Genomic DNA, 9,274 nt, shown 5'->3' on the forward strand with positions numbered 1-9,274 from the left:
AAGCACCTCCAATGAGGAGAGTGATGTTGGTCATCTTTCCAATATGAGAAATATATGTCAATAAAAGAAAAAAAACACATCTTTGTAACAATTCTTGTTGATGAGGATGTTGAAAAGCCTAGGAAGCTTCTGATATCAGCTTTAGATTTAGAAATTCCTGAATTAGAAAATATAAATATATTTTAGTAATTCTGTCTTTTGATAAGTTCAGACATTTTCAACACTGTAGCAATATTGACCTTTTTAAGCCAGACTGTTACTAGGACTGTGGTGGATAGGCTGGTGCTGTTTGTATTTCCTTACATGAATCAAAATGACAAGATAAGACATTAGAGGTACTCATCTAAAATCCCAAACTGGCTCTATAGTTAATATAGCCAGGATGCTTACAAACTGTAACAGTTTATAACACTCTGAAGACTACTGACCTGGATCTAATAATCCTAGCCAGCATACAAGAACCACCCTATGATCTTCTTAAGCCCCTAAGTCATTCTTCCAGATGTATCTTCAGAAACCCCCAAAAGCAAATATATGTAGTACTAGAACCAGACTTTGCTTTTATCTCTTTAAGAAGTCCATACATGTTCTCTTAGGATGTTCTTACTTCTCTCCTGAGTGTTCCTTTCTACTAATCCTGTGTTTGAGATATATATCTTAGTATATATCTATTAGTAACTGCCACCCTGCTTAAAAAAAAAAGTTTAATCTATCCATTCTTTTGTTTGCAGCTAATAAAAGTCCTTCGTCATATATATATATATATATATATATATATATATATATATATATGACTATTTTACTCATTTTTGAAGGGCATACAGCATATGGTTACAGTTACAGGGTTACATATAGACTAAAATGTAGGTACTATTTCATACATTTATATAGATAAACCTCACTAGAATAATTTCGTAGGTTTATGATTGTCTCCTATTCATTTCAAGAATTTTAGCAATTCTGTCTTTTGATAAATTCAGACATTTTCAACACTGTAGCAATATTGACATTTTAAGCCAGACTGTTACTAGGTCTGTGGTGGACAGGCTGGTGCTGTTTGTATTTTGATGCTAATTCTGCTCTCCTGGTAGGCGTTGTGGACAGGGAGTGAGTCACATACTCCAGTGACTTCTGTAAAGTAAACAAATCCCCTAATGAATAAAGGAACCAGTCACTGGGCTAGTAGGAGGGACTTCCGGGTTTGACAGAGGAAGAGAAGAAGCAGGAGAGAGTTAGGTCCTTTTAGACATAGATAGTGTGAGGACAAGATGTAGCCACGAGTATCTCCTGGTTTCAATGAGGAATCCATCAGGATTCATCACCAGAGTATTTAGATTTAAAAAGGCTTAAAAGATTAGAATTTTAGTTGTTACACCCAGAGATTGAGTTACTTTTGTTTCTGAATTAAGTTTGTGTTGTGTTTTCCTTCATGCAGTGGCTCATCTGGGTTCAAGAGAGAAAGGTATGGCGGCAAAGCATGGGTTTGCCTGGGTTTGCCTGAGGTGCACCACGAAGGCTGAGGGGATTTGAAGCACAGGGTTGGCATGGTAGTGACCTGCCAGTGGGAACCTAGCAAGCTGGGTGGAGAGATTATAGAGTTCTGAGTCACAGTCTACACGAGATGTAAACTGTTCTGCCAGTGCCTACCAGTGCATGACTGGCCACACCACTGGGCAGAGGCACAAGCACAGGAACATGCTGGTTTGATTTTTAATATTTCTCAAAACAAGAGCCTCACTGGAGAAATGATTGAGTAAAGATGGGCCTTGTAGTTTTATTACCTAGCCATGTTTCCAAATATTTCTTAGCTTTCTTACTGAAGATGATGCAGTGTGATCAGATCCATCAAAATGTTCCTGTCACCATGTTGGCCCCAGCATGACTGACTACATCCCTTGAAACTGTAAACTAAAATAAGCCTTGACTCCCTAAGTTTGCTTCTTGGCAAGTATTGGATCATACAGAAAAAAAAAAAAAAAGCAACTAATTTGGTGTTTGACCTATGCATTTATATTCATTTAGCTTTCATCTACTGGAAGTCAGCAGCACCACTCCATTTGTGCCAAATTAACAACAGCTGTTTTCAGATATAGCCACATATGCCCTAAGGAGAGATGTTGAGCCACCCTGCCTGAGAATCATTACTTTAGTGCTAGTGTGGAAAAAAGCAAAATGAACAAAGGTGCTGAAAAAAGTAAGACCCTATAGGCTCTGCCACAATTCATATTCTGGATTCTTCTTTTAAAAGTCATCAGAGAACTCTAAATACCATCACCTTCTGCTACATTTTGGAGGTCATAATGATCATCCTTTACCATCATGGATTTCCAGTAGAGAGACACTGTAGTTCATAACAACAAGAAAACTACAAAGATAATGGAGCCCAAGTCCTGCTCACAGAACCTCAAGCCAGCACTCAGAATTACCACCAGGCAGGTAGTCCCAGAGCCAAGGCTGTACTCTTCAGTCTTACTGAGCTCTTTAGTTTTCATGGATTAAAGTTCAGTCTCTATTTTCAGTGACATTGAAGCAGGCATTCTGCCTCTGCTCCCTGATGAAGAAGTCATGCTCATCATCATAGGGTGGGGCCAATCCTGATTGTTACATCTAGAACTCAGAAGCCCACCAGGAAGAGAGGGTTGACCTCTGTTGACTTGCAGCCCTTGATAGCTCTGAACTGTCCACAACTCATCAAGATGAACTAACCACACTAATTAGAAACAGCAGCCCTGTCTGCTACCATCTGTGTGGCTCATGATGTTATGGGAGATGGGCAAAGAACTCAGGCCATGAGTGGGCTTATTAGTGATCATTAGCATATGTGCCTGCAGCTGTGTACCTGCTTTGGCTGGACATGGCATCAGTCAGTGTTTCTTTCCCTATAGCTAGGATATCAAGGGCCACACAGAATTCTGTCTATCATAAACCTGAGCAAACACATAAGCTACCACACTGTATTACGCCTGTCATTATACTTCAAATACTTTCACAAATCTCTCTCCCCATTTCATAAATGTTATTTGTAGGGCAGTGGATCATGCCACCAGAGAAAAACTGGTAAGATCTAGCAGATTCAGGAACCCCATCAATTCTCATAATTGAAAATGGTAGTCATTAAAATCTACTCCAGCCCAGGTTCCTGTCTTGGAACAGGTGACCGTGATTACCCATTGAGAGGACTGTGACAAGCAGCCACATAGGGACAGTATCTCAAGTCTTTCCCATGTAGATGAGGCATCCCTTACATTTCTGACTGAGCCAATAGAAAGCATCTGTATCTATATCCCACCTAATCCCCAAATGTATATAAGTTTCTATTCACAAGCAATAAAGGGCAGTTATTTCACCAAAGCTTGTCTGAGAGTGCCTGTCTCTTTGAGCTGTAACACTCCAGGTAAGAGTTTCCTTCCTGAAGCTCTCTTCTCAGGATCTCAACCTGGCCCAATCATCTGGGTTCATGCCTTTGACTGCAGCCACTTCCTACGGCCCCAACCTTGGCCTATAGCTGCATGCTGCATCTAGCTGCCTGTCACCAACTCAGCAGCAGCAGCAGCAGCAGCAGCAGCAGCAGCAGCAGCAGCAGCAGCAGCAGCGGGAGAGGCCTGGCAACCTGCCTTGCTCCTGCTTTCCTTCAGAGTGCTGTAATACTTTGCGTGTTCTGGTCATGCCCAAGACCCTCAAGACCTTTCACTCCAGCTGGGAAAAGGATTCCCTGCCAGCTGCCACTCAGTATGCAGACCTATGCATACCAGCAGTTATTCAGAGAAGATAGGACTTTCTTGCTCAGAGTGACTCCTGGACCTAACATCTTGGTCTTTATCTGCAGCTTATTGGCAATACAGAATCCCAGGGTCCACTCAGAGTACTTGGCCAGAACCTACATTGTAAGAAAAATTCCAGTTGATTCAAGATCACACTTAAGCTAGAGACATTTCCATTTGGCTAAAAGACAAACATTGTATCACTTTCTTCATGATATGTAGTGGTCTTAATATAACTCCCGCTGTAAGTAATGGTTATAGGTTAAATGGCTAAGTATTCTCCGACCTTTCTAAAAATTCATATAACAAACTCCTAATACATGATATCGCAGCTATGACCTCATTTGAAAACATAGTCATATAGATATAATTAAGGTACAGTTCCACTGGACCAGAGTAGATCCCTAAACCAGGATGCCCAAGAAATGTGCTCATAGAATGGAACACAGAGGAAGGACATTATGTGAACCTGTAGGTAGGGTTGGGGGGGGGGTTAAAAAGATGTTTCTACAGGGCATGGAACACTATTAATTACCAGCAAGACCTGCAAGACTTGGGGAATCAAGAAACAAGTTCTTCAATGTGTCAAGGAGAACCTAACCTGATCATGCTTTGACTTGAGACTCTCAGCCTTCATAACTCTGTGAGAGAGAGAGAGAGAGAGAGAGAGAGAGAGAGAGAGAGAGAGATACACAGATACACAGATACACAGATACATAGATACTAGATAGATAGGTCTCTGTTCTACCAGCCTATGGAACTTTGTTAAAACAGTCACCTTGTGGGTATTGACTCCATGGGCTTAAAAAGTCATCACTTACAGTATCTTCTCAGAAGTACTGTTGTTTTATAAATTTAAGAAAGAATACGAGCATCTACTCATTAACTAAAATCATAGAGGAAGGGAAGGAGGATTCAGGAGCTTCCCTTCTGCTGTGTATTGTGACATATGCTTTCTTCAGCATGGAGTGTCAGGTAGCTTCTCTTTGGGACTTTATAGCTGTACTCTAACCTTTTTTTTGGTATCATTTTATTTGTTTACATCTCAAATGATATCCCACTTCCTTATTACCTCTCCACCAAACTCACATCTGACATCTGTCCTTCCCCCCCCTCCTTTGCCTGTATGAGAGAGCTTCCCTGCCCACCTATACTCTCTCACCCCATCGCTACAACATCTGCCTACACTGAAGCATCAAACCTCCCTGGACCAAGGGCCTCCCCTCCCATTGCTGTCAGGCAAGGCCATCCTCTGCTACTTACTCATCTGGAACCTTAGATCCCTCCAGGTACTCTCCTTGGTTGGTGGTCTAGACTCTGGGAGAACTGGATGGTCAGGCCAGCCTATGCTGTTCTTCCAATGGGATTGTAATTCCCTCTGCCCCTCCAGTACTTCTGCCAGCTCCCCTACCAGGTTCTCTTAGCTCAGTCTGATGGTTGGCTCCAAGCATCCACATCTGCATTAGTCAGTTACAGGCTAGACCTCCCAAGGAACCTCCACACTAGGTTCCTGTCATCAAGCTCCTATTAACCACAGCAACAGTGTTGGGTTTGGTGGCATGATGGATCCCCAGGTGGGGCAGTCCCTGGTTGGCCCTTCCTTCAGTCTCTGTTATATTTTTTGTCCCTTTCTTCCTTTGGACAGGAAAATTTCTGGGTTAAAAACTTTGAGATGGGTGGGTGGCCCCATCCCTTGACCAGGGGATGTGACTATCTACTGGAAGTGGTATCAACAGATTTCCCCCCTCTCTGCACATTTCCACTAAAGTCATCCCTGTTAGGTCCTGGGAGTCTCACATTTCTCTGGTGTCTGGGATCCTCCAAAGGCTCTCCCCCATCCTCATCCCCCCTGCTACATATTTTTATGCAATTTCCTGATCCTCTGTACCTCTATCATCTCTAGTTCCTGATACTGCTCTCCTTATTTCCTCCCCCTCCCTTCCAGGTTCCCCTCTCCCTCTAGCTCCCACAATCACAACCTTCCTGTCCCCCCCTCAATGCAAGACTGAAGCATCCACACCCTGGTCTTCCTTCCTTCTAAGCTCCATATGGTCTGTGGGTTGTATCATGGGCATTGTGAGCTTTTGGGCTAATATCCACTTATTAGTGAGTACATACCATGTGTGTTCTTTTGTGTCTGGGTTACCTAACTCAGGATATTTTCTAGCTCCATCCATTTGCCTGCAAAGTTCATGAAGTCATTGTTTTTAATTTCTGCATGTACTCCATTGCGTATATGTATCACATTCTCTATATCCATTCTTGTCCTCTAACCTTTTGAGAACTGTTTTTGCATTTGTTTTGTCTACATTTTTCAGACTCTCAAAATGGTGTATTTTCTCTAATGGAGTGATACCTCGAAGAAGAATGAAACAAAAAGTTGTCATTTCAGTGATAGGTAAAGTAAAGAGCCAAGTTATTCTGACATGGAACAACATGTAAACACTTACATGGCCCTCTTAAAGCAGGCATCCTTGATCACTCTTTCATGGTGGCTCTAAACCAAATCTGTTGTTTATGTGCTTTTATAAATGAGTATATTTTTCCATGTAAAATGTGTCTGTGACATTCTAGCATTGGACTAGAAGCCATAAATACATGAAAATGGATTCTTACAGCAAATCTCAAACATGTATCTTATATTATTGTGACATGACATATTGAAGATTAGCAAAGATAAGCAAATTGGTTAGAGTCTCAGAAGATATTGAAACTTCTTTCCTCAATTCTCCTTTCTCTTCCCTATGCCTAACAACTGCCTTAAAATTTGTACACTCAAGTCCTAACACCATTTTTTGTACAGAGAAAGTATCCAATACAACCAAGATTGGTGAAAATCAGAGGTAATAGAATAGAAAAGAATCTAGTGGGTGAGATGACTGCCACCAGCAGTTGTAGCTTTCAGAGAATTGTTTAGGGCACTTTATCCAGTGACAGTGGGATTTCAACATGATGGCCAAAGGAGGTGCTGTGGAATCTGTGGCCATCAGGCATCCAAAACAGGAGCTTCCCTTTACCAGACAGATGCACAGGGGTACTATAAGTAAAACGGAAAGTTCTCGAAGGTGGCCAAGCCTGCCAGTATTTTAACTCTTCTGCACCTGTTTCCTCCAGCATGAAATGTGCTACATCCTAGGATTTTTAAGAGGCTCTAGTGATGCACAGGCACTTAATTTAGTAGATAAGGGCCACATTGTCTTTTTCAGAGGCCTTGGGAGACCCTCTAGAACAGCTGTCCCTGTTTCTGTGGAGTTCTGCCAGCGAAACCTGCCTTTAGGACAAGACTCCAGGAAAATAGTAGGCCCTAAACAATGACCACTTAATAGCTGGTCTTGCAGACCCACACCCATCACATGCCAATAGCCCCTACTCTAGTTATCCCCTCTATGAAAATGACCTTAAACAAATCTTGTCCATTACAAACCTAACCTTAGACTGGCTCATGTATATTATAATCTAGTACTCAGAGATCTCAAGGATCCAACACCCTAAACACTCAGATCATTGAACTGTGTTGTCTGGCTTCATTAAGCTTAGCCACAGGCTATACTTACATGGTTCCATTTTCTTCCTATTGTTTCAAATGACCAAACAGTTGCCTTAAGATTTGATATGTTTCATAACCTAAATGTACAAAAGGAAGCAAGACTTATTACCATGCATATAAATTATTCTCTGTTCAGTTTCCTGCCAACAACCTCTATTGTAATAGTAAAAGGTCCAGAACATGATTATATTTTCTTTCCTTGTTCACAGTCTAAAACAGGTTCTGGGAGGGAGCATGTGCTAGCTTAGGAAGCCTTAGGTATGATGACCCTGAAGCCTTGATAATGAAGAAACAGTAGACATTTTGCTCTTGAGGAAAAAGAATATAATCGGTTAAACACACACACACACACACACACACACACACACACACACACACACCTACCTTAAATCCAACCAACTTGAAAATGGAGTTAAATCCAATCAAAACCATGGACATATTTGAATGATTAATTCTTTTAAATCCCTGGATCTATGATCATCTGGGCACATTAACCCTAAAAGAATTGTCCTTGGACTCCTACAATTTACATTAAAAACTCAACATTTTAAAGTGTTCTCCCTTTTAAAACATATTTCGTTGCCTATATAAGATTGTCCTATTTATATACTCAGTTACATTTTTTATGAAACTTGTTTTCCTAGCACAGAGACATAAACTACTGAGGCAGAAAGATACTTTCGAGCAAAATGTCAAAAAATAGCATGAATCAAAATTGTGTTGAATGTTTGAAGTCTTTTATCTATGGCACTTCAAACAGTATTTTTCTTCATAGGATATATTTAGGTTTGTCAGCAGGGAGACTCTCATAATACTAGGTATCATTGGGTTCTCTGAGTAGTCAACAACTTCAGCAGTGCCAAAATTTATAACCTGAGTCACTTCCCCTTAGAGCATTGAGTGATCAGATGCTCCAAGCAGCCTTTCTACAAGGCAATGGAGTCTGTTTGACTTGTCATAGTTAGACTCTCCCCCTGGGGGCATGCTGCTTGTCTGGTATATCTGGTATCCCCTTCTGAGCCATAGTGTCCTAAACTGGCTATGCGTGGTGTCTCTACAGACAAATGCCTGGTTTCCCTTCATGCTTTTCCTTGGGTACACCTTGCTAATCCTTTCACATAACAGGGTGAGATCTCATTGTCTTCTGTATATTTTTGCTAGACCATACACACACAGGTAAAAGGCCTTCCCTCACCCACATCTACCTTCCTTACAGCTTTTATTCCATTTCCCTCATCTTCATTCTTAGAATGTGGAATGCTTTCTGGTGCTTTCTATAATTGACAGCTTTTATTATTTTTTTCTTTACTGTGAAAGTTAAATTGTTTTAAAACTACAGGTATGGTATAGCCTAAAAGATACCTCTGCATTTCCTAACTTGCCAGATAAACAGAAATCATCCCTACAAAGTACCTAGAATATGGAGGCCTGAGGCTGTCTGCAGAGTGGGAACTCTAAATGGGAGACCTCAAATTGATCTCAAATCTGAAGTTATCTATAACAAGTCATTGACCTAGAGACTTTGGGGCAATGTTCATCTCTCTGTCCTCGGGAACCCATGAAATGATACAAGCTAACTTCAATTTTGGAGATCATACAAGCTGCTAATACATTCTACATACTACACAAATGGAAACATTCAAAATTACATACACCAAAGGAATAGTTATACTGTGAAGTCTGTGTATCAGATACAACATTGTATAGTGTAAAGGGTATGACAGCAAATTACTTCTACAGGGAGTGAGGTGGGGAAAATGAAGGAGCAAAAACATGGAATAAGAGTGTAGATGATATAATTATGCTGTATCCATGTATAAAATTTTCATAAAAATAAAAAGTTAGGTGTACACTGCACTTTAGAAATTCTATATTAATCTACTTTCTAAATATTCATGTGAAAATCAGTTTCAGTCATAAAACAACACACAAGAGATGAGTTTGGAGCTTACAATTCTATACAATT

The sequence above is a fragment of the Mus pahari genome, chromosome 13 (assembly GCF_900095145.1).
Source record: "Mus pahari chromosome 13, PAHARI_EIJ_v1.1, whole genome shotgun sequence".
In the NCBI taxonomy this organism is placed as follows: Eukaryota; Metazoa; Chordata; class Mammalia; order Rodentia; family Muridae; genus Mus; species Mus pahari.